Source organism: Polypterus senegalus, chromosome 4, assembly GCF_016835505.1.
Source record: "Polypterus senegalus isolate Bchr_013 chromosome 4, ASM1683550v1, whole genome shotgun sequence".
Taxonomy (NCBI): Eukaryota; Metazoa; Chordata; class Cladistia; order Polypteriformes; family Polypteridae; genus Polypterus; species Polypterus senegalus.
In genome coordinates, this window is record NC_053157.1 from 114,317,750 (window position 1) to 114,344,243 (window position 26,494).

Consider the following 26,494-nt stretch of genomic DNA (forward strand, 5'->3'; position numbering starts at 1 on the left):
TAATAAATAATAAACATAAAAAATTAAAAACATTTATATATTATCAAACACACAAAATGAATAATTTAAAAGCACCAAAAATAAAAATAGAATGAAAAATAAACAAGCCAGTTACTAGCTGTAACATGGCAGTTACAAAGTTCGAAGGAAAACAAGGGAGTTCGGTAAGAGCTCACTGCTCTGGCAATGCACATCATGTCAGTTTGAAAAGCCTTTGGTCGAGTTTGCTCCTGGAGTCAGTGCCGCATCTTTGTGCCTGTTGTACATGGTGCTTTTGTATGCACTTGCTTGTGCTTTGCCTGTCCTATTGGTTTATATTTTGAGCTCCCCTTCAGACTTTAATTCTAAACAGCATTTGTTCTGCTTTTTTGGTGTACACATCTATCTTGACTCACAAAGCCTACTGTGCTTAACATAGCAGCACCAAAATCGGGGTGCAGATGTAATCTTTTAACAATTCAAGAAATGCATAATGGCATACAGCATGGTAACACAACTAGTCATCAAACTATAAAACAATCCCCATTCTTCTATCACTGCGTGAGTCTGAAAAAGTTGCATAACCTTCCTGTGTGCCAAATGTAAGTTGGTTGTGCACGTTAGTCAGCAATTTTGAAATGGCCACTATGAGTGAGTGCTGGGGCACACTGTCTAAGGATGGGTCCCATCATGTGCCCAACTCAGCTGGAGCAGGCAGATGCATGCATGGATGGATATACACATCACTATTCTAAATCTGAAAACTCTTAAAGTAACTTGGGGTGATGCCCTCTATAAAAAGTGCTAAATAAAATAACGTTTGCTTCATTTCAGACTTTTGTGTTAATACAACTGGACAAGCTTCTTCTACAAGTAGGAGATTTTTCTCCTCTAGTAGGAGATTTTGTTTGATTTTGTAGTGTCCACCCACATTAATCTTTGAGGCCAGGAAGATTAAAAGGCTTTATCTTTTTATTATCAGTTGTGTGGCGGATGGCCAGGGCCCCTGCCCAGCCCGGATGCCCTTCAGCATATGTTCCAAGGGAGCAAGCATGGGAGACCCAATACCTCCCCCTGGACACCAGATGGCAGCCTCCCTAGGTTGCAGCACTGCCTCAGAATCCCGCAAGGCTTCATGGGAGTTGGAGTTTGGTGCAGCCCTGTTGGGTTCCGCAGGCACCGACAGTAGGTGCTGCAGAGGGAACTGCTGGGCCCTTGTGGGCAGTATTTTCGCCGCACCCAGAAGTGCAGCCGGAACTCGGCAATCAAGCACCTAGAGCACTTCCGGGTGCCTAATAAAAGGAGCCAGCGGCCACCACTCAGGAGCCAGAGTTGGGAGGAGGAGGACAAGATTGCCTGAGAGGAGAGGTGGAGGAAGAAGAGTGTGCTTTACTTTGTGTTGAGGTGCTTTACTTTAGTTTATTTGGTGTGCTTTGGGACTGTGTTAAGGCTGAGGGACATGGGGAGGACGTGGACCTCAGCTGAAGAAATAAAACTCTTTTGTTGATTTTAGTGTGCCTCCGTTGTCAGTCTGTGCTGGGTGTGTGCACATATGTAGTGCCTTTATCACAGTGGATATAAATTTTGTCTTTGTTATGTTATTGAAGCACAGATTAATTCACACTTTATTTTATTGCATCTTCCAGAGCAACAAAAACTCTAAAAATATGCCACTCTTAAAGCATTATGGTGAATTCCCCAAGGCTGCTTTTAGCCTGAACATGGCTCATTCAATTGCACACTCTTGTTTGATAGAACACTTAACCCTAAGGTGATTATAAATTGAACAGCAACAACAAAAAATATTATCATGGTCTCAGATATCAGCATATAAAATATGTGAAAGAAATCTAAAGTATAACCACAAAAGTCAAAAACGAAATGCCCTTACAAACAACATACAGTGGTAACACTTAACATATCATGCTGCCATGGGCCCCTACACATGAAATACTTTAAGCTTGCATATTTCACACATACCCAAGGTAAAAAACCTTTATGAAACCAGCAAAATGTAAGTTAAGGGGAAGAACTCTTAATGACTGACTACCTGAGTTGCTCCAGTCAGGCAGGGGAGTGGAACAGGACTGGGTGCCTCTTAAAAGAAACCATAAACTACTCCAGCAAACCACCTTAACAAAAGGAATTTGACAAACAAGAGGAGACCATTCAGTCCATTGGACTTATTTGTTTAGATAATGGCTAGACTGTCCCAAAATCTCATCCTAAACTTAAACCTCCAACCACTTCTCAGTAGGTGTATAAATTCAACTCAATTTATTCTTAGTTGTCTGATAAGAGAGTATTTGAAAGACAAATCAAGATTAAGAAGCCGAAAATCTTAACTGAAAATACAATATTGTGCAATATTTCAATGCATATGGAGTACAGTATATAGATACATATGGAAATTTGACATAATAAAATGAACAAATGTTAGTTTTGATATACTTTTTGTTTTAATGTGGAAATGTCTATCAACAGATTATGCACCATATCAGCTCTTTGTTTCTCCCACAACTACAGTACTCAAGAAAGTTGTGACCAATCATACGTCCTTCTGAACGCATAGAGTGAGCGGCTGCCTTGGCCGCTTTCAACAACAGTAAGGCAACTGACCGCAATCCAGACATCTGTCTGACCTCTGCAACTTGAAATTCATCATTTCTTTCTTGTCATTTATTTATTTTACATTTTAGACACAAGAGTTTAACCGAAAGGCTCCCAGCTGCAAGAAGCATAATGCTAACATATGCGTTTTTTATCTCTTTTATAAAAAAACAAAAACAGTGATGTTTACAAGAAAACAGAGAACCTTGAACCAGTGGCAAATCATTACTGGAATTTGGGAAAACTGACTATTATTTTCCAGGTACAAATGACCGTAACTGCTTGACATCTCAGATAATAGTCTGACAAATAAATAAAACAAAGAGAAGAAAATTAAAATTATTGGACAGATATGATCTTAAGTAAAATGCGTTCCTGGTTTGGACTCTGCACTCACTTCCTTTGTTTTCTGTTTCAAACAAAATACATTGAGAAGAATAAAATTCTGTTGCCTAAATAAACAAAGGAGGAGCCAGCCTTTGGCTTAACTAAGAAAGACAGGGAAAAAAAAGAGATTTTGCCATAGATTAAGTGAAAAAAAGATAATTAAGTATTATTGGAGGAAGCTGGTAACAGCTGACAAACATGAAGTGCACTGTGCTGTATGACAAGGTTGAATTACTTCATTTCTAGTAGAGCAGAGCTGAATTGTGCCCCTCTGGCTGGTAAAAGCAGTCTTTGCAAGCTACAAGAATGCAACATAATCCCACCTATCACATGAGCTACAGTATGTCTGTTCCAGCAAGCAAATGTAGGAATTATTTGAGCTCTTTGAATGGAAGTTGGCTCTGAAAACTAAAGAGGTTTCCTCTTCCCATCAGTCAAACATGTCTGTGCTTTCACTGACTATTCACCTGCTTCCTGGCGCATCAGCCAGCAAGGGCACAGGAAAGCCAAGATGCTAGTATTTTCAATAGTGCCAAATGTGAATTGCTGCTAGCAGGTCAAAGGCAGCATGCAGAATTTCATATGAAGTGGACTATTACAACAATAATAAAATACAAACTCTGTTATCCCTCAAATTAGGATTTTTATTTGATTGCAATCTTTTTCATTTTGCTGTTTCTAAGACTTTATAACTAATTCTGACACATAGAATTGCAGATTTTTTGATGAAGACAACATTCCGAGGTATGAAAAAATTAAAAAATATCTATGTACAATGCCCACAAAAAGTATTCACCATCTTGGAGGTTTTCACATTTTATTATAATATAGCATTGAATCACAGTAGATTTAATTTGGCTTTCTTGACAACAACCAATATAAAAAGACTTGTTAATGTCAGTGTGAAATCAGATTTCAGCAAAGTAGTTTAAATTTATTACAAATATAAAACACTAAATAACCGATCACTTGACATATTCGCCCCCTTTAAGTCAGTAGTTAGTAGATACACCTTTAGCAGCCATAATAGCTTTGTGATTGTGTGCACCGGTCTCTGTCGCCTTTGCACATCTGACCACTGCTTTCCCCCAAATCAACCCCCCGACACACCCCCAAATTTTTCTTTGTAAAGCTGCTCAAGCCCTGTCAGGATACATGGGGATTGTGAGTAAACAGTCTTGTTCAAGTCCAGACAGATTCTTAGTTAGACTGAGATCTGGACTCAGCCACTCCAGGCCATTAACGTTGCTTTTTTGAGGCCATTCCTGTGAAGCTTTGGCTTTTATTTTTGGGTTCATTGCCCTGGTGAAAAACAAATCATTTCCCAATGCACATGTTTGTTGCAGACTTCATCAGTTTTTCCTCCAGGATTTCCCAGTATCTTGCTGCATTCATTTCATCTACTACCCTTGCAAACCTTCCAGGTCCTATGGCAGAGTAGCATCTCTAGAGTATAATGCTGCCACCACCATGCTTCACAGTGGGGATGGTATGATTTTGATAATGTGCATGTTTTGCTTACGCCAAATATGGCATTTAGTCTTATGGGCCAAATCCTGAGCTTTGGTTACATATGACCACACTTTGCGGAGATCTGTTGTCACATTGGCATATTTTTTTTTCTATTGAGCGATCTTAACAGATTCCAGAATAAAATCCACTGTGAGTCAATACTGAATAACAATAAAATGTGAAAACTTCCAAGAGGTGAATACTGTACTGTAATTAACATTTCAGAATACTATTCAGGAATATTTTTGGATATATAAATGCATAATTACTGTATGTATTTCATCAGGCTATTAAACTTTTCTTCTGCTCTTTTATAGCTCTAAAAATGCATCAGGGTATGTGGAGATAAAATGTACACAGTATCAGAATATTGCACTGTTTAAGTTTAAAATAAAAGATATAGTCCTATCAAAATATACTATAGTGGAGAAAATATATTTTAGTTATTCAGTCTGGAGAAATATCTTTTTTGTATTGTGGTAGCATGTAGAGGAACAAATGAGAGACAAAGAATTTACAAAAGTTTGGTGTCTGTGTCATTTGCTTGGTGTACAAGGTAAATAAATATACTGCTTAAGCTGTGAAAAAATGCGTTGTGTCTGTAGTGAACTCATAATTTAATTTTGACCATCAGAATAAAAACTCCCGAGTAAAGGTTCTAATGTACATCAGTGTGGAAATGCTTACAAGGCATATTTTAAGATTTAGATTTTGTGTAATCATAGCCTGACCCATACTGTTTAAGATGGCAGGCAGTTTTCAAAGGACATACTTTCAATATTTTAAGTTTGTCAAAGGACTTACATCATCTCTTCCACAGAAAAAGTGTTGTGTAACTTTATTTAAGAAAGCAATTTACAAATGTGTTATTTGCTTGCTCACTCACTCAGTTTTAGTTAATCTGCACAAAGTTAAGGCAGATAAAAACAGCATTTGAAGATCTAAAAAACATACTTAAGTGACTTATTGTGTTCTTTTAACTCAAACATTTTACCCAAAAAGTCTTTAGAAACTGTGTTAAAGACGCAAGAAACTAAAAGTCTGTGCATTTACATAACCTGACCCCACTAATGCAAACGTTGCTATTTCAGCAGGACTGCGAGTAAGGCAGGAATGAGGTTTAAATGAAGAGTGTCTGTTCATTATAAAGCATTCCTACGTTCATAAATATACGGCCCATCTGTAACAAAAAATTCCTAATAGCCAGTTTACTAAACAAAAGTAAACCAGAAATGTGTTTGTACACCTGGTCTTGAGATAATAAATCACACTGGATTCTGGGTACATGATTACAGTGTGCACTTACCATAAAACATGCCCTAAAGATGAGGACAATTGCTATCGGCAGCATTAAGCGGAGTAAATACCATGGCTCATCTCAAAAGAAAAAAAAAAGCAAACAAAAGTCTATAAGAGTAAAATGCTGTTACGAGGTAAAGGATAAAAAGTATTTTTTGGTATTAGAAACAGATTGGCAATTCAAACTAAACCAGCCCCTATTTACTCACATTTTATTGAACATCAAGCTGAAAAATTCCAGATTTAAATTTAAGACCATTATTACATTACATATCTAGAATGTGTTGCAAATGTAATTTTAAATTACCAAAAGTGTATTTTAAATATACAGGTCTCTTTGGAGAGTACTTCATAAGCAGATACTTGTAAACTGCATAATGGGAAAAATTAAAGAGAACCAGCTATTTGGCAGAAGAAAAGCAATTATGATACATACTGTATATTCTGCGTACATTGTCAGTAAATTTCTAAAAATGAATATATGGAATAAATTGAATACAGTAATATCTTGAGTCTTGTCCCTTCTGTATTTTTATGTTTTGTGTCTAATATTAAATGAGAAAAAAAGCATTTGATATGGATTCTAGTAGCCTCTGGGTATATTTGGCAATGATTGACTAGCCTTACATTTGAGGCCAGAGACAGCATACCATCAGAATGCTGTTCTTTCAATATAGACAACGCCTAAGTGAGGGCCAATGTTTGGTAGACATCAATTGCAATTACTTGTTATTTTGTCAGGATTTCCAGTTGTTGTGTGAGATTGGCAAAGATTGAGCATTAGGTGCTTTAAGACAGTGTGAGGGATGCCATGCAGGGGCTAGCATCCCAGCCAGAGCTGTATCAGGATCCTTACCTAGTCGGGAAGTCAGTGGATAGAAGGACAGGGGAAGAGTTTTTTCAGGGTATTGTCTTCCAGAACATGCTACATGGCAGCCCCCCACGTTATGGCACAACCATGGATTCCCACAGGGCTCATTGAAAACTGTAGTTCTTTGGCTCATTCCTGTTGGGTTCTAGGACACCGGAAGTATTCCCAGGTCTTGCATAAAAACAGCTGCCTGCCTCAACACTGGGAGCCAGAGTCGGGAGGAGGAAGACAAAGTTTGCTGGAGGAGTGACAACAGGACAACTGAGTGCAACAGAGTTGCGGATAGGGAAAGAATTAGATTGGTGGCTCTGCTGTGCAAAACACTTCCACGTAGGAGTTTCCACAATGAAGCTTTTTGTGTTTATAGCAAACTCATGTCTGAGCCTTTGTGCCAGGAGTTTGGGGAGCTGCAGTGGCTCCTGGGGACCACAGAAAGCTAACCACTTACTTTAATTTGTGTTAAGTATCTCCAGCACCTATAATATTGAGATGAAAATCAAGGAGGAAAAAGAGTACTGTTACACTGGGACAGCAGAATAGTGAACAGTATTGTAATATGCCTGCTGTCACTAGGCATTAAGCCACGGTTTTTATTCTTGCTTTTCCTTTTAACTGAGAGAACACACTAGCTTGCATTGGTGACATACAGCAAATTATAGATAGACAGACAGATAGACAGATCGATCGATCTAACCCTTAAGTTGGGCTTGAATTTCATTCCCATCAAGGCCATGAGTTTATTTTCCTCAAGAACTCACCTGATTTTTTTTCCTTCTGCCAGGTGCCCTAACAAGCATGACTTAGTACCTATTAATCTGTACATTAACAGATATTGTGTATGTATACATCTGCCTATGAGGGAGTGCATGGTACCTACAGAATAGAAGAAGTACCACACTGAGAGTAGATGAGGTCCTACAAACTCCTGTGCAGGAGCACAGAGGATGTTAAGGGGTGGTCCTAACCTCTTAGTAAATACAGTACTTATATTCTACCTGCGGTATGTATTTTGGAATGTGCATTGTGGATGTTTCTGTTTTTTTAATGTAGGCGTTACACATGGACAATAATATGTCACAAATTTCTGCTGGCCGTTCTGTGACTTCTGGCATATTTCATGCAGATGGTCTCGATTTTACTCTGTGGGTGTTTGTAGAGAGCTGGGCCTCAGCTGACAAAACATATGGATATTATTACTATTTCTGTCCTAGAGTGATGCGCCACTAAAATCACTGGTGGTTTAATAGTGATCCAGGACTGCAAATATTTTGGGGATGGGGATAAAAACCATCTTTTTGCAGTATATGCTTTACATTGATCACATAAGCAGAAAGTTTCATGTTTAGAATGTATACTGTTCAACACTGAAAATCTGTCACCAACAGAGAACTGTTTTTTTTAATAAGTTTGTGGCTATTTTAGCAAATGACTAATGAAATGTCACCTTTGCACCTGCAGCGGTACCTAAAATAAACCATGCCAAGGTAAACTACAAGAATTTATTAATTAATGCACTAAAAGGCATGTCATGACATTTTATATCAATGTACTATATATAATATTTTACAATTTATTTCTTTGAATTACAACTGGCTTGAAATCTTTCTAAAACATGTTTGTTTTTGACAAATACTTCTCCTAAATTCTTATTGACAATGAAAATGATTACATTTACTATACTCACTTGATAAAAAAAATTCATCCTGTTGTAAATGATCTCATGTTGTATATGATGCAGTCATTAGAACTTTTTCTTACATTTTCATAAAACTTTTTTAGACTGAGCACTGTTTCACAGCAAATCGCACGAAACAGTAGGCACAAGACAGACTTTCTTTTTTAATCTCAAATAAACCTTTCAAAAGGAAAAGTACAGAATTACACAAGTCTTACCCAACAAAAGATAAGACAAGCAACTACCACAAAATGGCCATCCAAGACTAAATAATGGGTTGTTACACAGTATTAAAACCACCATGTCAAACTGTTACCTGACAGCCATAAAATCAAAAATCAGTTTACCAGGGTATCACTTTTTGATTGAATGTGTCAGGATATTAAATGAAAAAAAAATTCCAACATTTCATAGTCTGATGAATGTACAACCTTAAAGAATATATTAAAAATGTAACTTTTTTTCAAAGCCTGCACACATTGTACTTACAGTCACAAGTAATACACTACTGGCAGCATCCACCATGAATCACAAAAGGAAACAGAGGAAATGTCTTTTTCCAGGAACAATTAATCACCATCACACCAGATGGCTTGGTGCAATTTTAACGCCTGGCCTAAAGCAAGCCTACACTGAGTATTATTCAAACTTCAAATTACAACGGAAATACTGAGTCTCTCACATAGATGCCTGCATCTGCCAAAAAGCCTGACAGCAAAAGATTCAGAACATTGCATCTAAAGCTGTACAAATCTGTAGACTTTGCTCTCACCAGAAATGCTGCAAAAGTCCCCCTCTACAATTATACTGAACACAATTTCACTTAGATGCTTTTGGGAGTTTTACAAAGAAGGGTGAATTAACACATGAGATATTACGTCTGCTCTTAGAAGCAGATTTAATAGTTCTGAGAGTTAGAAGCCTGATCTGAGTCACTATTGAAATATATGCAGCATTAAATGAGTGGATCATGATATTCTCTGCAATCAATACATCTTATTATAGTCTATGGAAAGTTTACATCAAAGTTTACATCAGACAGTTACAAATTGTGCCTATCCCAACTTTTCTGTACTAAAAAAATAAATGTAACTCACAAAGTCAAACTCAAAGTTCTTTCCGAATGGTTTTCTTCCTTTACCAAACTCAAATGCTTGAAGAAAAGAAAGAAAATGCACAACAAACAAAAGATAAAGTAATGAAACAACTACTTGCCAGTTAGCCCTACCTGATGTAAGTGTTCAGAGTCTATGCAAATGCCCTTTTAAAGGCACTGCCATTGCCCTTTAACCATTTCTCTGTCTTTGTTCTACTATGAATCAAAGATGCCTCTGTGTCCGTCCTCACGGCACTAAATTGCAGTTGCTTTTTTTACTGTCACCTAAAATTCATACATAATAAAAATAGTGTGTTGTCTTATTTAGTAACCACAAGAATTTGTCCTCAGGGTACTACCATCTGCTAACCAAAGATTTCTTCATTTAACACCTCCTCTATGGGAGACTCAGATCATTCAATGCCTATGGGCTTCTTGAACAATCCTATAACAAAAAATTAAGCAAAGCATAATGCACCATCATTTACTGAGCCAGCTTAATTTAATTTTAGGGAATCATATACAACAGTATTGGGCACCAAGAAAGAAATAACTAAAGATGAAGCTCAAGTTCATTGCAGACCACACCTATACACGCATAACTGGCTAGTTTTTATGAGACTAATTACCCAAACGTGCATGTCTTTGTAAAGTCAGAAGAAACTGTAAACAAGAGAAGAACTGGTGGGAGTTGGGTACCCAACTGCTACTCACTATGCACCTGTATGCAGCAGACGTAATCACTGCACCACAATGATTTGCAAATCACAGATTAGTTTATATAAACTGTGCCATGTTTACAGTGCCATTTCGGCATAAAATATCTGTAGGGCTATTCCTATATGAGTGCAGACTTCTCTAAAATAAATATTTGCTCACCTAACCTAAGAAAGACATCAATCATTTGCAATTAGTGCAGAATGCAGCAGCAGAAAATCTCACAGGATTTAGCATCTTTACATTGGATACCCATTATTCAGAATCAACTTAAAAATACAGTACTACTAATCCTTACCAGCAAGCAGCAGTGCTAACACTACTTCACTGTGTGTCTAATTCATTGATGAACATATTTATATTAACTGAGGCCTAAAAACTGAGGAAAACATAACCTTTATTTGAGATTTATTTTAGTACCAAAGTATCAGGTGTGTAGACCCCCTGGCCATTCCTTAAACTCCACTAATTGTCAGTAATACCTCAAGTTCACATTCACTTAAGATTTGTCTTCTGTGTTCTCCCATGGATTGAAAGTAAAGATGTCAATAAGGAACATAGCCAAGTTTATATGGTGATTAGGTTATGAATATTCAAAAAGGCTGTGTTTTTTTAAGCCATGCGTGATTACTGACAGAAGATGACAGGGAGTAGCTAAAAGCTTGTTTAAGTTGATCTGAGACTTAAAAACAAACAGCGCAGTGCAGGAACTGGTATACAAACTGTTATATCAATTTGATTTTTTTTTTTTTTGTTGTTGTGCGTATGCCATTTCTGCCTTTCTGCCATAAGCAGAATTTTATTATGGAATGGTTTTATACATGAGGCTGACTTCCTTTTCATGAAGTGGAAGGAGAATATTTAAAATTTAGCAAGGTCTTTCTCATTGGTGGGTGTAAATCAAGCATAATGTGTTGTTCTTGATGTATTCCTGATATTGATATACTTCCCTTTTCTTAAATTACTGTAGCTACATTTTTAAATGGAACAAATGGTACTGAATTTTCATACATTTTTCTGCTGTCATGCGAACTTGAACTGGAAGTATAAAACAGTAATTAAAATAAAGAACCAAGAAAAAAAGTGCAAAAATGCTATTGAATGTTCACCTTAAAAAGAAAATAATTTCAAAAGCATAAAATAATTCAACACCGTGCAATGGATGTTTTTAAAATAATTGATTGAGTGGTTTCTAATCCAGTTGCACTGTCACTATATTGACCAAATGATTGATTTTTATTGAGCAAAAGAAATGATATTCTGTAAAAATAACTATGTAGCAGGAAAAGCAAATCATACTTCTGCACTTGCTGATTAGGAAAGACCATAGAAACATGAGAAAGTTATTTCATGCTTTCTATTAAATAATTTGTACACAGCAGTTATGTATATTCTTATTTATCATTATACCATATATGACAAAGTGTTGTATATTGGTTGAAAATTAAAGTACTCTGTGTACATGATGCTACTACTAATATACCTATAAAAAATGCCAATCACTTACTAAGGCACTATTCAGAACAAAATGTTCTTTAACTCTGGGACTCTAATGTATGCCACAAATGTAAAACAGACCAGTAGAAAGCATTGCATATACAGTATGTTGCTGGGTGCATGCCATATACAGCTGCTACTCATATATCATAGTATATTAATCTATGGAAACCTGCCACCAGATCCTGACATTCTTAAACAAGGTGACATAATGACACCAAAAAACCCATAAGTGGTGTTATCTAAAATTCTTTATTTTTTGTTTACTACATTAGTATTTTAACAGCATTACTTGCTAGCTCCCAAACATGGTCATAAGCAAGCACATTTGACCTGTAGTTATTGGTCTTCAGCAAAACTCACTTCTCTCTAATGCCCTTGGGAGTGCCTGCAAGCTGCCTTAAAATGAAATAGGTTATAATTCAACTCATTAATTCATTTTTATATATACACAACTCATTAGATGAAACAACATACAGCATTTGTAACAACACAGGCAGTAGTAGTAAGAGATGAAAAATTATATTCAAGTACCATAGCACTGTGTTTTGGTGGTTGTTGTAACACTTAAATCAACAGATTCTTGTGCCTTGTTGGTCCGGCTTTTATTTTGATACTGTAGGTTTCTGAATGGCCCCAGTGTTGCATTTGTTTTCAAAGATGTGAATCAAGAAACATCTGTGTTATAGCTAAGGGCACAATACAAACATTGCAGCTGGAGTTATAGTAAGAACCCATAGTGATGAACGTCAGTGCTTCCTTGTCCTCTGTTGGGAAGGTTGTGAAAGGGATACTTAAATGAGCCCAGGAGGACACACTTAGAAACAGAATATTAAGTATCAGCTGCTCATGAAATTTAACAAGGTGGTTTCTAAGGCTGTAAACAAATATTGGGGCCTAGTCCCAGACCAGCAGCATTTCAGAGGAGCTTCAGTCCGTTGTTCAATAAGGGAAATAAAAGCACACTCAGATCTGAGCTGCTGCCAGATTTTTATCCGGAAAACATAAATGGGTAAAAACAAAGCAAATAAAAAGTATCACAGATGTGACAGCAGATGCAAAAAAAGGGAAGTAAAATCTTTCTTCTAGACTGTTACAGAAACAAAGCAAACTTTGAATAAAGGCAAAACACTGAGCAATGTATTAATGTGAGATGCAACCTAAGTTACTTGACTGAATTTGCTATAAGTCATTTGTTTGCAATAAGATCAAACACAGATGAGAGAGATATATATAAAGATTTTAACATAATGAGTTAAACTATTTTAAGCAAAAATATGGTCATATTCCTGTCATGAATCTCCAAATTACTATCAATTCTTTAACTAAACATTATTCAGAGTAATGCCCAAAACTTACCCTGACAGCAGTGGGGTGATCGTGTCCATAGTAGGCACATTTAGGCACCTGTCTATGCCACAGTCGCTCAAAGACGTCAACTGTAAATTGAGAATTACCAGTAACAAACAAAAACAAACAAACACAAAATGTTAAAAAGAACCAGGACTGTTACTGACAAATAGCTTTCTTGGACAGTCTTTACATTCAAGGGAATACAGATTGGCAACGATCATACTGGCGCAATGTGGAGTGAAAAAAAAATGAAACCTTTAAATTCTGGCACAGGTGTAGAGGTACTGACTTTTGGGAAGGATTTGTTACACAAAGAATGCCTGTGTTTTACAAAGTTTATGTCTATAAAGGACGTATACATGCAGAATGTCTGACAACTATGAGGTTGCCACTCTGCATCATTAGCCAGCTGGTTAACACCTCTTACATCTTTATTCCTCCTAATGAAGGAGAAATTATAAAATGGAGAAGTCTGCACATCCTAATTTTGGACATGTACACGGATAATCTTGATTTTGTTTAATGTAATTGCTCCATTGCTCTGTGTCAAAGATTAAATAGGCAGATGACAGATGGATAGATAAATAGGATCTTTCCTTATCCTCAGTAAAACATGCAAACATAACACAAATAATTAACAAAAGATCAGCATACAAGAAAAAGCATACTGGGCACTGCACCCAACTACTGAGCCTCTGGCTGTTAGGACAAGGATGTTCTGTGAATCTGACCTGGAAAAACAGTTTTAGAAAAGGATAAACCCACGCACACAAGGTTAGAAAAACTTTTATTAGAAGGCAACATTTTTTGAGCGCTGTTCTCAGCTGTTTAAAGATGGATTCTAAAAAGAAAGTTGTATTTTGAACAAAGAAAAACAAGATTAAAAGTGAGCATCCCTAGACACGCCATTAAAAAAAAAACAAAAAAAAAAAAACTTTATAATCTTAACATTGCAGTCCAACTTTCCACATCTGCAAATGACGGCCATATCCTGAGAACCTACATGTGCATAACTTCCAAATAAAACAAAGCATTCACTAGCTTGATTAAAAAAGTTATGGATTTAATTATAGTATGTAAAATTAATAGAGGGTAAAAAAAAGCATAAAAATAATATAGCCTGTGGAGTGAGCCAGAATAATTTCCTACGACTTTGGGCATAGGGGCAGTAAATTAAATTTTACATGGACAACAAAATAATTTCAAATTGTTTCCAGAAAGAAAAAATCCACATAATACACAAAAAGTTATATGTCATACAGTACCTTCCATAGGACCTGGCACAATGAAATCTGTATACGTAAGCAATTAGAATTTGAAATGAAAAGATGCCTGTGAGGCCTAAGAACTGGACTTCACTTTATAATTCTACACAAATATTGTGGAGTAATGTTGTGTTACTTACTGCCTATACAAAGTAAGCATATTTCTTAGGTCAGTTGTCTATAATGAACTTGGTATAATTATAATTATCTGTTTATAGAAATAAATTAAGATTAACTTTTCTAAGATGCAGAGAATGGCAATACTGACACAAATTTAGCACTGCCTCTAAAATAAGGCATTATGGTAAAGAGAGAGAAAATCCAATTTTACTGCATGTTAAAAAGGACATTAGTTACAAGTGTGATGAAGCCACCATATATCATATTCAATGAATGTTACAGTACAATGTTAATCTAGTGGTGTATGTTGAACTCAATATTTAGAAAATATAATCTAGATTTTTAACTCCCACTTACTAAAAGAACTCAATTTCTAGGTCAAAAATAGCTCTGGATACCATCTTTGTTAGTTATGCTTAAACTGATTTTGGCATTCAAGCAGCATCTCATCAAAGAGATGCCTCCTTTAAATCCCACAGGACTTCAGATCCCCTCCTGAATGGAGCCATGATAACTGGCAATCATTCTGATGTGATGCATCTAACAGATCTGGAGTGTTCATTCTGTATTTTCCTTGGTTATTTTATGCACAGAGGATACTGGCTCCACAGCAGAAATCCATGTGAGCAGGATACACTGACACCCTCCTGCGACTATGGAATTTGACCTCTACCTGCAGTTCTAATCATTTCACTCTGAAATCACAATCTTCAAAAAATCAAACAAAATAATTCAGGGATTTGTAGGAAGCAAAAATTGCATTAAAAGTCGGAACAACAGGGGTTATGGAAATTTGTCAGGAACAGCCAAGAGGGAGGGGAAAAAAGACTATCTAGTAACTAGTGGATTTGGTAAGTAATATATATCTAACTTTAATTAAATTATCTCTGCAATACTGTAAATACAATGTAATAAAAAATAGTAGCATTAAAACTGGATGAAGAAAAATCAGACTAATATTAGATTTGTGTACAGTGTACTACAGTTACAATTTATTGTAGTTATCTTGACAAGACAGATGCTGTAAATATAGCTTGACAATAAATAATCATTGTGCATATTTTCCTTTTGTTTAGTGACAACCAATTTATCTGACAATGCCCTTTATGCAAACGCATAGTGATCTTTGCAGCTTATGAAACTAACACTCTCAAGGGCAGGGAATTCATCTTTGTAATAAAATTCTGTGACAGTTTAAGATCTAGTTCCTTATGAAAGCAGAAGTACACTGTCTGTATTTTGCTTTAAATCAAGAAATCCTGCTATAATAACATGACAAGAATCATCACTTCATGGAGAACACTGACATCAGCAATATAAAACTTGAGTTCCTGCTGTGTTTTAGTGAAGTGTGTGCTTATAGAAATTGACAGGTGAGGAAATGGTAATTTTATATCACAGAAATATCAAAACAGTCCAAACGGGACCCATAATGCACTTCTCAAAGTGGAGAACATGATAAAGTGTCCCTAACCAGATGCTACATAACTATTTTACTCTTTTGTTAGGCAAGTTTTTTTTCCCCCCAAACTTATATAAGTATATAAGTAATAAATGCCCTCACAATAGGCATTTAAGAAAAGAAATAAAGGAAAAAATACAAAACTTTCATGGTGATTTCAGACAACTGAATAAGACAGAAATACAGTGCATCCAGAAAGTATTCACAGCACATCACTTTTTCCACATTTTGTTATGTTAGTCTTATTCCAAAATGGATTAATTCATTTTTTACTCAGACGTCTACACACAACACACCCTAATGACAATGTGAAAAAAGTTTACTTGAGGTTTTTGCAAATTTATTAAAAATAAAAAACTGAGAATCACATGTAGATAAGTATTCATAGCCTTTGCTCAATACTTTGTCGATGCACCTTTGGCAGCAAATACAGCCTCAAGTTTTTTTGAATATGATGCCACAAGCTTGGCACACTTATCCTTAGCCAGTTTCGCTCATTCCTCTTTGCAGCACCTCTCAAGCTCCATCAGGTTGGATGGGAAGCGTCGGTGCACGGCCATTTTAAGATCTCTCCAGAGATGTTCAATCGGATTCAAGTCTGGGCCGCTCAAGGACATTCACAGAGTTGTCCTGAAGCCACTCCTTTGATATCTTGGCTGTGTGCTTAGGGTCGTTGTCCTGCTGAAAGATGAACCGTCGCCCCAGTCTGAGGTCAAGATCGCTCTGGAGCAGGTTTTCATCCAGGATGTCTCTGTACATTGCTGCAGTCATCTTTCCCTTTATCCTGAGTAGTCTCCCAGTTCCTGCGCTGAAAACATCCCCACAGCATGATGCTGCCACCACCATGCTTCACTGTAGGGATGGTATTGGCCTGGTGATGAGCGGTGCCTAGTTTCCTCCAAACGTGACGCCTGGCATTCACACCAAAGAGTTCAATCTTTCATCAGACCAGAGAATTTTGTTTCTCATGGTGTGAGGGTCCTTCAGGTGCCTTTTGGCAAACTCCAGGCGGGCTGCCATGTGCCTTTTACTAAGGAGTGGCTGCCATCTGGCAACTCTACCATACAGGTCTGATTGGTGGAATGCTGCAGAGATGGTTGTCCTTCTGGAAGGTTCTCCTCTCTCCACAGAGGACCTCTGGAGCTCTGACAGAGTGACCATCGGGTTTTTGGTCACCTCCCTGATCGCTCAGTTTAGATGGCTGGCCAGCTCTAGGAAGAGTCCTGGTGGTTTCAAACTTCTTCCACTTGTGGATGATGGAGGCCACTGTGCTCATTGGGACCTTCAAAGCAGCAGAAATTTTTCTGTAACCTTTTCCAGATTTGTGCCTCGACACAATCCTGTCTCAGAGGTCTACAGACAATTCCTTTGACTTCATGCTTGGTTTGTGCTCTGGTTGGTAAACTGTTGAGCACTGTTTTTTCATTCTTTCTCTGCTTGCATTTCTTTCTTTATTCTTTATGTATCTTCATGAAAATTGCAAATTATTTCATGGAACATCAGGGCCTTGGACTAGAGATCTGGGCACAACTGCGTATTAGACCTTAATTACAGACATTGTATAGATGTAGCTCTAATTCACGAATCACATGTATTGAGTGCTGGTGGTAACCCCGTCAAAAATAAAATATATACTATTGTTTGTGGCTGCTTCAAAAGCTTCCTCCAAAAAATGCACTGTGCTCATTCTCTTCAGGAGGAGTTTGCATTTTAGCATTATCAAAATGAGTAATGGTAATTACTTGCTGGTTCTAGGTGAGATGGGGAGGCGTAAACTGGCAATCTCATTCAAATAAGCTCTTTATGCACTTTAAGGCTGATTTATACTTCTACATTAAACCTGTGGCACAGGTATACAGCAGTCTGTGCCATCTACATGCCTGCCAATAATCTCTTGTATAATTGTATTGCAATTGTTGTTTCTACTTTCTCGTATACTAAGTACAGGTAGTCCCCAGATTACGGACATCCGACCTACGACTTACGAACGGGGCTGCAGCTGCAACGCATGCACCTCAGTAACCGTCATCTTCGGCCTGTGAAAGCTGCAAGTGGTGGCTGGATGGAAGCTGGAGGGGAGCGATTTTGCTGCCTGCGCAGTGTAGTGTTCCTCGGGCGGCTCCCTGGCAGCAAGCGGTTTAACTGCCAGCCCACCACGCACGGCTGCCCCGTTCGTTCTCGGTGGGTGGTTGGTAATGCTGCATGCTGCAAGCGGTGGCTGGACGGAGGCTGGAGGGGGGTGATTTCGCTGCTCACGCAGTGTAGTGTCCCTTGGGCGGCTCCCAGCGGTAAGCGGTTTCACTGCCCGCCCACTGCACACGGTTGCCCTGTTCGTTCACGGTCGGCAGCTGGTAATGCTGCAAGCGGTGACCCTGTTGTGGCTGAATGGAGGCCATTGAGGATGAACGGGGCAGCGGGGGGTAGCACTGTAGTGTGCATCGGATGGCTGCCTATTGAATGGGGGCGATTCACTACCCGCCTTTGGCCGCACCGTGTTCGGTCTTGGTGGGCGGATGCTGCAGGCAGCATACTGTAGTGGAGGTGACTGTGAGGTGAACCACCCGTCAATGCCCCCATTCATTCTCAATTGCAAGCCTGCTTGTACTGTTATGTACATAGCAGGAAGTTGTCTCTTGTCAGTACATGCTAACATTACTCAAAGTTATTGTCTGCTTTTATATGTATTTTTATTATTATTTAATTTAATATTGTTTTTTGTATCAGTATACTGCTGCTGGATTATGTGAATTTCCCCTTGGGATTAATAAAGTATCTATCTATCTATCTACATCAGACGTGTTGATGACTGGTGCCTTCCTGCTGTGATAGCATGTACAGAGCTGTGCAGAAAAGCTCATCTTGATCTTTTGTCTTCACCCTTCAACAAAGTCTCTGAAACACAAATCTGATGCAAGTGCTGGTTATACAGTAAAGAAGAGAAAAATCATCACCATTGAAAATAAAGTAGAAATAATAAAAAGGTCAGAGAGAGGTGAAACTCCATCATTCATTGGCAGAGCACTGGGTTACAGTCGGTCAACAATAACATTTATTAAATTTATGTACCTGTTCCGACTTACATACAAATTCAATTACAAACCTACAGTCCCTATCTCGTATGTAACCTGGGTACTGCCTGTATAGGGAAACCATTATAATTGTCCACAAATTTGATGTTGAGATTTTGATGAATCTTGACATTTTAAACCTCTCTTGACTTTCTCTTATACAAAGTATAGGGAAAGTATTGGAATCCTCCAAAAATTCAGTTTCAGACCTTCCCGAGTCCAAAAATATAATTTTTGGAATTATGTCTGTGTGTGTGTGTAAACACGATAACTTGAGTACGCTTTCACTTAGGTCAACCAAATTTTGCATATAAGTATCAGGTACAAAACGTAGATTTCTATCAACTTTTAGGCTATTTCTGCTAACTGATGCGATGTTTGCTCTGACGATGTTGATGGAGAAGTATAGAGAAGGCCAGAAACAGTTGCATTGTGCCTTTGTGGACCTGGAGAAAGCATATGACAGGGTGCCTTGAGAGGAGTTGTGGTATTGTATGAGGAAGTCGGGAGTGGCAGAGAAGTATGTAAGAGTTGTACAGGATATGTATGAGGGAAGTGTGACCGTGGTGTGGTCTGCGGTAGGAGTGACGGTTGCATTCAAGGTGGAGGTGGGATTACATCAAGGATTGGCTCTGAGCCCTTTCTTATTTGCAAAGGTTAACAGACGAGATTAGACAGGAGTCCCCATGGACTCTGATGTTTACTGATGACATTGTGATCTATAGCGATAGTAGGGAGCAGGTTGAAGGGACCCTGAAGAGGTGAGATATACTCTAGAGAGGAGAGGAATGAAGGTCAGTAGGAACAAGAGACAGAATATATGTGTGTAAATGAGAGGGAGGTCAGTGGAATGGTGAGGATGCAAGGAGTAGAGTTGGCGAAGGTGGATAACTTTAAATACTTGGGATCAACAATACAGAGTAATGGGGATTGTGGCAGAGAGGGGAAAAAGAGAGTGCAGGCAGGGTGGAATGGGTGGAGAAGAGTGTCAGGAGTGATTTGTGACAGACGGATATATCAGCAAGAGTGAAAGGGAAGGTCTAAAGGACAGTAGTGAGACCAGCTATGTTATATGGGTTAGAGACGGTGGCACTGACCAGAAAGCAGGAGACAGAGCTGGAGGTAGCAGAGTTAAAGATGGTACGATTTGCACTGGGTGTGACGAAGATAGACAGGATTAGAAATGAGTACATTAGAGCATCAGCTCAAGTTGGATGGTTGGTAGACAAAGTCAGAGAGACAAGATTGCGTTGGTTTGGACATGTGCAGAGGAGAGATGCTGAGTATATTGGGAGAAGGATGCTAAGGATAGAGCTGCCAGGCAAGAGAAAAAGAGGAAAGCCTAAGAGAAGGTTTATCGATGTGGTGAGAGAGGACATGCAGGTGATGGGTGTAACAGAACAGGATGCAGAGGACAGAAAGGTATGGAAGACGATGATCCGCTGTGGCAACCCCTAATGCGAGCAGCCGAAAGAAGAAGACCTTCTGTGTCTTCAATCCTCTCTGTTGATATTCATCTGCTGTCTGAAACTCTAATCCTTTTAGATTTGTCCTCCTTACAACATACCTCTTACCAGAAAAACCTTAGCTACTTAGGCACTCTTACTGCTCCTCTCTTTGCAGTGGAAATCCCCCAAGACTGTCATAAGCGATCATTAGGTATCTAAATTTTACAAGTTATTGCTAGTTATCTGCATCTCTAACTAACAAAGCATCCACTAAAACTATTAAGGGCTCATCTAACATTGTTCAATCCCTTAAATCCTGAATGTCTCCTGCTTGTTAATGCTGCTCTTAATTCATTGCTTACCAACTCAGTTTTGGGGTTTGGGGGATTTGATTATTCACAATAAATAACTGATCATAAAAGAGGCCTGGCTACTTTTTCATGCTCAAATTTCTATGTACAGATACAGTGGTGATAATTCCACCCAAAGCAACAGATCATGTTCTGTTTCTCTTGAAGTTCTAGTCCAACTTAACAGTCATGTGTATATATTACATTGTGTACATTGCACAATGAAATTCTTATTTCCATATTTTTGCATTGTAAAAATTATAATGTTTTTCTAATTTGGTCTTACGTTTAGAACAAGTGATGCATCACAAGGCAACATGTGATTTGGCAATAATTAATGACAGGAGCAGACAGAAAACTATACAGAGAAGAGATTTAGCATGATTTCCTTTCCATATTTAAGTAACAGGTACAGTGCAATTACTTTCTTCTTGCTTCCTTCCTTCCACATGTACTGTATATTCAGGACCCATTAATGAAGTGGGGAGTTATGTAGTGCCATGATGACCCCTGCTGCTTTAGATCTTAGCAAAATTGTAATTGTTATATGTGGCTTTTTTGCTTTCCAAATTAATGAAGCTACAGTTGTGTCATTGCCAAACAAGGGACACCAGAACAAAAAAGTTTCAGATGCTGTAGCATGATCAGGGTCCGGCAGTGGTGAGGATATCAAAATGCCATGATAATATTGTTATGGAATAACAAAATAATCTGTGTTATACTAGGAACTTAAACAATTCTAGAAAACTTGGAAAAACAAGGACTCTTCTCAACTGTTCTCCCAGGGAAGCCCAAGAAATGCTTTCTCACAAATTTTTAGCAGCACAAGAATTAAAATAAAGGAAAGCAATGCATAACAATAAAAAAAGAAATCACTCTAACATAATTATAATAGAAATGAAAAATAAGAAGAAATACATATACAGTGGTGTGAAAAACTATTTGCTCCCTTCCTGATTTCTTATTCTTTTGCATGTTTGTCACACAAAATGTTTCTGATCATCAAACACATTTAACCATTAGTCAAATATAACACAAGTAAACACAAAATGCAGTTTTTAAATGATGGTTTTTATTATCTAGGGAGAAAAAAAAATCCAAACCTACATGGCCCTGTGTGAAAAAGGAATTGCCCCCTGAACCTAATAACTGGTTGGGCCACCCATTAGCTGGAATAACTGCAATCAAGCGTCTGCGATAACTTGCAATGAGTCTTTTCCAGCGCTCTGGAGGAATTTTGGCCCACTCATCTTTGCAGAATTGTTGTAATTCAGCTTTATTTGAGGCTTTTCTAGCATGAAGCGCCTTTTTAAGGTCATGCCATAGCATCTCAATTGGATTCAGGTCAGGACTTTGACTAGGCCACTCCAAAGTCTTCATTTTGTTTTTCTTCAGCCATTCAGAGGTGGATTTGCTGGTGTGTTTTGGGTCATTGTCCTGTTGCAGCACCCAAGATCGCTTCAGCTTGAGTTGACGAACAGATGGCCGGACATTCTCCTTCAGGATTTTTTGGTAGACAGTAGAATTCATGGTTCCATCTATCACAGCAAGCCTTCCAGGTCCTGAAGCAGCAAAACAACCCCAGACCATCACACTACCACCACCATATTTTACTGTTGGTATGATGTTCTTTTTCTGAAATGCTGTGTTCCTTTTACGCCAGATGTAACGGACATTTGCCTTCCAAAAGTTCAACTTTTGTCTCATCAGTCCACAAGGCATTTTCCCAAAAGTCTTGGCAATCATTGAGATGTTTCTTAGCAAAATTGAGACGAGCCCTAATGTTCTTTTTGCTTAACAGTGGTTTGCGTCTTGGAAATCTGCCATGCAGGCCGTTTTTGCCCAGTCTCTTTCTTATGGTGGAGTCGTGAACACTGACCTTAATTGAGGCAAGTGAGGCCTGCAGTTCTTTAGACGTTGTCCTGGGGTCTTTTGTGACCTCTCGGGTGAGTCGTCTCTGCGCTCTTGGGGTAATTTTGGTCGGCCGGCCACTCCTGGGAAGGTTCACCACTGTTCCATGTTTTTGCCATTTGTGGATAACGGCTCTCACTGTGGTTCGCTGGAGTCCCAAAGCTTTAGAAATGGCTTTATAACCTTTACCAGACTGATAGATCTCAATTACTTCTGTTCTCATTTGTTCCTGAATTTCTTTGAAACTTGGCATGATGTCTAGCTTTTGAGGTGCTTTTGCTCTACTTCTCTGTGTCAGGCAGCTCCTATTGAAGTGATTTCTTGATTGAAACAGGTGTGGCAGTAATCAGGAAATTGAACTCAGGTGTGATACACCACAGTTCGGTGATTTTTTAACAAGGGGGCAATTACTTTTTCACACAGGGCCATGTAGGTTTGGATTTTTTCTCCCTAAATAATAAAACCATCATTTAAAAACTGCATTTTGTGTTTACTTGTGTTATATTTGACTAATGGTTAAATGTGTTTGATGATCAGAAACATTTTGTGTGACAAACATGCAAAAGAATAAGAAATCAGGAAGGGGACAAATAGTTTGTCACACCACTGTATACAGTATATAGTATATGAAAGAGTAACATTTAATGAGGCAGCAATTTACAGTGGGATGCAAAAGTTTGGGCAACCTTGTTAATAGTCATTATTTTCCTGTATAAATCGTTGGTTGTTACGATAAAAAATGTCAGTTATATATATCATATAGGAGACACACATAGTGATATTTGAGAAGTGAAATGAAGTTTATTGGATTTACAGAAAGTGTGCAATAATTGTTCAAACAAAATCAGGCAGGTGCATAAATTTGGGCACCACAAAAAGAAATGAAATCAATATTTAGTAGATCCGCCTTTTGCAGAAATTACAGCCTCTAAACGCTTCCTGTAGGTTCCAATGAGAGTCTGGATTGTGGTTGAAGGTATTTTGGACCATTCCTCTTTACAAAACATCTCTAGTTCATTCAGGTTTGATGGCTTCCGAGCATGGACAGCTCTCTTTAACTCACACCACAGATTTTCAATTATATTCAGGTCTGGGGACTGAGATGGCCATTCCAGAACGTTGTACTTGTTCCTCTGCATGAATGCCTTAGTGGATTTTGAGCAGTGTTTCGGTCATTGTCTTGTTGAAAGATCCAGCCCGGCGCAGCTTCAGCTTTGTCACTGATTCCTGGACATTGGTCTCCAGAATCTGCTGATACTGAGTGGAATCCATGCGTCCCTCAACTTTGACAAGATTCCCAGTCCCTGCACTGGCCACACAGCCCCACAGCATGATGGAACCACCACCATATTTTACTGTAGGTAGCAGGTGTTTTTCTTGGAATGCTGTGTTCTTTTTCCTCCATGCATAACGCCCTTGTTATGCCCAAATAACTCAATTTTAGTTTCATCAGTCCACAGCACCTTATTCCAAAATGAAGCTGGCTTGTCCAAATGTGCTTGAGCATACCTCAAGCGGCTCTGTTTGTGCTGTGGGCGAGAAAAGGCTTCCTCTGCATCACTCTCGCATACAGCATCTCCTTGTGTAAAGTGCGCCGAATGGTTGAACGATGCACAGTGACTCCATCTGCTGCAAGATGATGTTGTAGGTCTTTGGTGCTGGTCTGTGGGTTGACTCTGACTGTTCTCACCATTTGTCGCTTCTGTCTATCCGAAATCTTTCTTGGTCTGCCACTTCGAGCCTTAACTTGAACTGAGCCTGTGGTCTTCCATTTCCTCAATATGTTCCTAACTGTGGAAACAGACAGCTTAAATCTCTGGGACAGCTTTCTGTATCCTTCCCGTAAACCATGATGGTGAACAATCTTTGTCTTCAGGTCATTTGAGAGTTGTTTTATGACCCCCATGTTGCTACTCTTCAGAGAAAATTAAAGGAGGAGGGAAACTTACAATTGACCCCCTTAAATACTCTTTCTCTTTATAGGATTCACCTGTGTATGTAGGTCAGGGGTCACTGAGCTTACCAAGCCAATTTGAGTTCCAATAATTAGTTCTAAAAGTTTTGGAATCAATAAAATGACAACAGTGCTCAAATTTATGCACCTGCCTGATTTTGTTTGAACAATTATTGCACACTTTCTGTAAATCCAATAAACTTCATTTCACTTTTCAAATATCACTGTGTGTGTCTCCTATATGATATATTTAACTGACATTTTTTATCGTAACAACCAACAATTTATACAGTAAAATAATGACTATTAACAAGGTTGCCCAAACTTTTGCATCCCACTGTATATGAGTGCAAAGCTTACTAAATAGACATACCACAATGATACACTGAATATTAATAATCTTCACTGCTGCATATTTATGACTGAGGGCGGCATAGTGGCGCAGTGGGTAGCGCTGCTGCCTCGAAGTTAGGAGACCCAGGTTCGCTTCCCGGGTCCTCCCTGTGTGGAGATTGAATGTTTTCCCCGTGTCTGCGTGGGCTTCCTCCGGGTACTCCAGTTTCCTCCCACAGTCCAAAGACATGCAGGTTAGGTGCATTGGCGATTCTAAATTGTCCCTAGTGTGTGCTTGGTGTGTCGGTGTGTGTGTGCCCTGCGGTTGGCTGGCGCCCTGCCCGGGGTTTGTTTCCTGCTTTGCGCCATGTGTTAGCTGGGATTGGCTCCTGTGACCCTGTAGTTAGGATATAGTGGGTTGGATAATGGATGGATGTATTTATGGCTGACCTGCAAAAGATTTGATGAGCATTTGAAGCAATTTCAATTCTAGTTAATGTGAGACGAAGATGACATTTATTAATATCTTGTTTAATACTTTTCATTACATTTCAAAAGCTGAATTTAAAAAGATCTTTAATAATCATTTGCATCACAAAATATAAAATAATAATATTTTAAGTACCTATACATAGTAAAACATAAATGACTCTTAAAAAAAAGGCTTCCACAAAAATTCTAAAACAGGAGTCTTATAAGCAAATATGACTGGGAACTCAAAGTTTAAAATAATAGCTTGGCTAGACATATTCGGAGTTAGTGTGCCAGAGACAGCATGTGCAACATTGTTCATAATGGCACTCAGTTTTGTTTTAACTACCAGTGCAGAACACCAAAGCATAGGAAATTGCACAGGACATCACAGAGTTATAGGAGATGTGAATGACATCATTATACACATTAAAGGCACACAGTCTCCTAAGAAGAAAGAGCTTGCTCCATCCTTTCTTATATTATTCCTGTGTTACAAGATCAGTCCAGCCTGGCATTTATGTAGATCCCCCAAACACTTGGAGTTGACTACTTCTACATCTGTTCCCTTAATACTGAACAGTTATCATGGCTCTTTAATGCAGTGAAAATCAATAACCATTTCTTTGGCTTTGCTAATGTTAAGTTGCAGATGATTCCTTAATGCACAAAGAAACAAAATTCTACACCTGACTCTTGTACTCTCCCTCTTCCCCTACATAAATACAGGTACACTCCATAAGTGCAGAATCATCAGATAATTTCAAGAAAGTGGCATGACCAGGTGTAATATTTATAATTAAAAGTAAAACTGCAGTAGGATGAGGTGGTCTACCATAAGATGACTTATATTGTCCAGCACCAGCCTCTCAAAGGTCTTCATGATGTAAAGACAGATTTGTTTCTTTGACACTGATAAACAGAAAAAGATTATTTAATGTCAAAGTTCTCCACAAAGTAGTCTAAATTAGTTACAAATATAAAACACTAAATAACTAACCATATAAGCATTCACCCCCTTCTATATGAGACACATAAATCATCACTGGTGCAGCTAATTGGTTTTAGAAGTCACATCATTAGTTAAATGAAGATCAATTGTCTGTATTCAAGGGG

The 26,494-nt window shown here is 38.3% G+C and overlaps 1 protein-coding gene and 1 long non-coding RNA gene across 2 annotated transcripts in view; one reads left to right on the forward strand and one right to left on the reverse strand.

The window, feature by feature from the left end:
• scfd2 (sec1 family domain containing 2) overlaps positions 1 to 26,494 on the reverse strand; it is a 585,419-nt gene that overhangs the window by 187,755 nt on the left and 371,170 nt on the right. The gene's annotated exons all lie outside the window — the stretch shown is intronic.
• LOC120527602 overlaps positions 14,924 to 26,494 on the forward strand; it is a 229,231-nt gene continuing 217,660 nt past the window's right edge. The window contains exon 1 of the long non-coding RNA XR_005633381.1: positions 14,924 to 15,232. This is a non-coding gene — a long non-coding RNA (uncharacterized LOC120527602). The remainder of the gene's footprint in view (positions 15,233 to 26,494) is intronic.